At 46.6% G+C, this 5,168-nt stretch overlaps 1 pseudogene; it reads right to left on the reverse strand.

The window, feature by feature from the left end:
* Positions 1 to 280: 280 nt before the first annotated feature.
* LOC118519941 (activity-dependent neuroprotector homeobox protein 2 pseudogene) lies at positions 281 to 3,435 on the reverse strand (annotated as a pseudogene).
* Between the last annotated feature and the right edge of the window lie 1,733 nt (positions 3,436 to 5,168).

Raw genomic sequence — 5,168 nt, forward strand, 5'->3', positions numbered from 1 at the left:
ATTTTTTGCATGAAGGATCCAAGGATTTAATTTACATGACAGGGAAGAACTAAAAATACTTGTTACAAAATCAAACTTCAGGAAACAATCTGAAAGAACTATTCAGTTCTTTTATATAGAAGCCTTTCTGAGGACCTGAAATAAATCTAAAGAGCAGCATAAAGACCACTGAAATGATTAGCCCAACATACAGTGAAGAAAATAACATTTTTTTCAATCTCAATTGAAAAAAACCCACTAATTATCTAGTACTCTAGATTTCCTAATCTGTTTTTTTTTTTTACAAGTTTTGTGACTCATACTCAAAGTTCAACCTGTGTTTAACATTTTTAAGTTCAGACATATCAAAACCTAAAAAAGTACCGAAGGCTTGTGATTTTTTTATTGCTTTCATGCAAATATATCTTCTTTTTCCAAAAAAAAAATGAAGCCACGTCGATTTTTCCACACCCACAAGAGTGAAGAAAGAAGTTCTGTATTTCCTTTTTACTGGGATATGGTCTCTTGTGGAAATCATCTCGAAGACATTGCTTTTTTTTTTTTTCTTCATAAGAACGGTCTTCGTATCTTTTAGGGCTTAATGCTAAAATCTGAAAAGCATCATCATTAACAAGCGGCCCCTCTGTCCTGATTTCATTCCTTTGTCGTTTCAAAGGCACCACACTCCCCACCTTTTTGGGAGCTGGGGCTGCATCGCATCGCTGTTGATGACGAGAGGTTGCTCCTTCACATCCCTCTGGTCTTCTGCCCCAAAGTGGCCATCAGGCAGCTTTCTCTTTACAGAAAAGCTGGAGTCATGGATCACCTCACCCTTCACTAAGAGCACGTCCCTATTCTCACTAAAATTAGGTTGGATCCAGAGGTCTGAGCAGCTGTTCTTTGGAGCCTTTCTGCAACGCAGCAGGTGGATGGCAGTCGGGGTCACGTTGCCAGTGTAGACCCCACAGCCAGGGATGCACTTGAACGCCGGAGATTTCAGAACTGTATGGACTGTTGTTGGTGTGATGTGGGGCCTCGCCTTCAAATGCAACTCAGACGCCTCGGTCATCACCAAGGTGCCAAACAAAGCAAAAGGGGCAAGTCACTGCTTGTTTGCTGGGGCTCCCGGAGGCACCCTCTGTCTGGGGTCGTAGGGGCACAAGTGACTTGGAATGTATCCCAGCCAGTATTGGCAAGGAGGCTTCCGTTAGCATCGAGATCCAACTGAGAACCTTTGTTCCTATCATCCACAGGTAATTTCTTCCCCCCCGGGGCATAGTCCTACTGTGCTCTGAGAGGCCTTTAATGTCACAGAAAGTGCACGGGCAGAACACGCACCCCAGGCCATTTGCAAGTGATGGATGCGCTCTTCCTTGGACACCAGGCATTTGCAGGAGAGACACCAAACTGTTTTCTCGCTCGTCCACTTTACACATGGTGCACATGCTGCCAGGTTTTTGGGCTCCAAGTTTTCAGCAGGTTTGGATTCACTGTGCTTATGAGCCACCTCCATAGCAACCTGGGAGATGCTGGAAGGGAAGAGCTCATTGCAAACCGGACGGGTTTTCCACTGCTTCACCTCTTTGAGCACCTGGTTTGCTTCTGCCACAGATGGAGAGGCCTGAGCAGACCTATTCCGAGTGGCGTTTACCACCACTGAAGGAGACAGCAGGCAGGGCTGGATGGGCATCTGGGGCTGGGGGGACAGTGGCAACGCCTCCCAGAAGCACAGGCAAAGTCACAGATGCTGGGGCAAGCGTGGATGTGGAAATCCCATTCACCTGTTTCCCCGTCGGCATGAGCTGTCTGAGAATAGAGCCTGATGGAGGAACATGGGGTTTTCAGAGGTGCCAGGTCTCACTGGCTGATTTGCAGGTGGAATGTTGGTGCTCACAGACTGGTTAAGTTGTAGGACCCCAGGTCTCACTGGCTGGCCCACAGGGGAGCTCTCCTGACATGACAGGTTAACGAAGCTGAAGAATACCAGAATTAATACCCTGGTTCACAGGGAGAGCACCTGCCGAGAGTCTGGTTGGAAGAAGGGAGCCCAGGTGGGACCACCTGGCCAGCAGGAAGGACCCCAGAAGTTGCCGTCTGTCCGAAAGGGACAACCCCAGCAGGGGTCATCTGGCCTGCAGGAAGGACCCCTGATGGGACTGTCCGACTCACAGAAATCACCCCTGGTGAGCCGGCCTGAAGAACCCCCCTGGGGGTGACAGAAGAACAGACAGGAAGGACGCCAGGCCCAGGCAGGTCTGTCGACGGAAAGAACTCCAGGCCCAACAGGCTGGCTAAGGGGTAAAGGCCCCAGGGTGGATGGCCTGGTTTATGGGGTGGACGCCTGTTCAACAGACATTTACAGGTCCGACTGGCTGACTCAAGGGCAACACAGGAGGATTTGCTGACTGAACAAGTGGGATTCCATGAGAAAGAAAGACCAGCTGGGGAGCGGAGGGAGGCAGAGGACTGGAGACTAGAGTCACGTGGGACTGCACCACGGCAGGTGGAGAAGGGGTGAGGCTTCCAGAAGTGCCCCAGGCCACTGTCACCAGCTGGACCGCGGTCTGACTTGCTGCAGGGTTGTGGGAATGTGGCTGTGAGGCCCGGAATCCTGCTGTTCGGTGGTACAGCCAAAGATGCCATTGGTTTGGGAGCAAAGCATGCATTTGCTTCAAAAGTCCAGGCTTCTTAATATGTCCTGAAATCACGGATCTAAGTTTATTCTCCAATCCCTTTGTAGGTCCGATGTCAAAATAGGATACATTAAAGCATCCGGGCTGCTGGCATTGGTGTTGCATTTTTTACAATAATACTTGTCACATGATGGCATCTTAGTAGAAAAGCTGTCCTCGGTTTTTTGTTGCTTGCCCATTTCCTTGGTTTGCAGGCCAAAGGAGTGAATTAAGTCATGAAAACGGGCTACCAGCCCATGCTTCTTCATGTAGTATGCAGTGTTTGAAAAGTTGCATTTTAAACCTGTAAAACTTATCACATCCCTCCTCGAAGATTTAGTTTCACCCAGAATACTCTCTGGGTAGTTCTGGACTTTCCAAACAGGTGCATGGAACATTCCAATGTGCCTTCCCACAATTTGGGGTTGAGAAGAAAAATACACAGTTTGGGCAAGGGATAACCAGCTCCTGATCAATGTCATCTTCATGGTAACGATGTAAATGATTTCTGAATGAAGTAAGCATTTTGTAGAGTATTTACAGAGGCTGCTACAACAGTATGGCTTTGTTCGATATCTCACTTTCTTTCCAGAAGGTTCCCCAAGAGAAATATCTCCCCATGATGTGTTTAAAAAAAAAAAAAAAGTACTTCTCTCCTGGATCAAAGCCTTTAAGGTACTTTAGCAACTCCTAGCAGCTGGGAAGCCCAATATCTGCTAGAATGGTTTTCACCTTTTTTTTGTACCTTTCTAATGTTAAGATTTTCCACAGGAATTTGGGACATTTTTTAATTTTGTCCTAGGGGCACCTGGGTGGCTCAGTCGGTTGGGCGTCTGCCTTCAGCTCAGGTCATGATCCTGGGGTCCTGGGATCAAGTCCTGCATCGGGCTCCCTGCTGAGTGGGGATTCTGCTTCTCCCTCTCACTGTACCCTGCTTGTGCTCTCTCTCTCTCTCTCTCAAATACATAAAATTTTTTAAAAATATCTGACTATCAGTACACAAGTGCATACTCTCTGAATTGGCAGGTCTCATTTCTGACGTTCCAAAGCCAAATGTTAGTAGAAATTCTGCAAACACAATCTGTGTCAACATAGTCAGCAAAGGCAAATGAAAAATTAGCATTTTAATGTCAACATCTGCATATCCATCATCCATGTTCAGGCTGGGAGTGCGGGACTGAAGGGCTGGGGACTGGCTCTGGCCACCAGGCCGCCCTCACAGTCCTCTCCCCCTGGGATGAAACCACCCCAGACCAGAGCTCAATGCCACTGGACCCCCATGGCCAACCTCAGTGGTCACTCCAGGTCACTCCTGGGAGAGGCTCTGGGGAACCAGGCTGTGGGGAGGTGTACCCCACAGGGGTCGCCCTCCCCACCAACCTCCCCTTTATTTTTTTTTAAGTAGGTTCCACATCCAATGTGGGGCTTGAACTCATGATCCTGAGATCAAGAGTCACATGCTCTACCGACTGAGCCAGCCAGGCACCCCTGATTCAAAAATTTCAGTAGACATCAGGGAGATTCAAATCAAAACCACATTGAGATACCACCTTACACCAGTTAGAATGGCAAAAATTAACAAGGCAGGAAACAACAAATGTTGGAGAGGATGTGGAGAAAGGGGAACCCTCTTACACTGTTGGTGGGAATGCAAGTTGGTACAGCCACTTTGGAAAACAGTATGGAGGTTCCTCAAAAAGTTACAAATAGAGCTACCCTATGACCCAGCAATTGCACTACTGGGCATTTACCCCAAAGGTACAGATGTAGTGAAAAGAAGGGGCACCTGCACCCCAATGTTCATAGCAGCAATGTCCACAATAGCCAAACTGTGGAAAGAGCTGAGATGCCCTTCAGCAGATGAATGGATAAAGAAGATGTGGTCCATATATACAATGGAATAGTACTCAGCCATCAGAAAGGATGGATACCCACCATTTGCATCAACATGGATGGAACTGGAGGGGATTATGCTAAGTGAAAGAAGTCAAGCAGAGAAAGACGATTATCTTATGGTTTCACTCATATGTGGAACATAAGGAATAACATGGAGGACATTAGGAGAAGGAAGGGAAAAATGAAGGGGGAGAAAATCAGAGGGGAAATGAACCATGAAAGACTATGGGCTCCGGGAAACAAACTGAGGGTTTCAGAAGGGAGGGGTATGAGGGGATGTGTTAGCCCGGTGATGGGTATTAAGGAGGGCAAGTATTGCAGTGAGCACTGGGTGTTACACACAAACAATGAATCATGGAACACTACATCAAAAACTAATGATGTATTGTATGGTGACTAACATAACGTAATAAAAAAATAAAATGTAAGCAAAAACAAAACAAAAAATAAATAAAAATTAACCCACCGTAAAAAAAATTTGTCAGTAGAAAAAATAAATACGTATGAGTAGCCATTTTTAAAAAGAAGATTGTCGAGTCTGATAGTGTTTGCCCTATCAGACATGAAAGTACATTATATTGTAGTTACTGTAATTCCTAAAACTTTTTGGCACTGGATCAT

This window comes from Halichoerus grypus, chromosome 2 (assembly GCF_964656455.1).
Source record: "Halichoerus grypus chromosome 2, mHalGry1.hap1.1, whole genome shotgun sequence".
Taxonomy (NCBI): Eukaryota; Metazoa; Chordata; class Mammalia; order Carnivora; family Phocidae; genus Halichoerus; species Halichoerus grypus.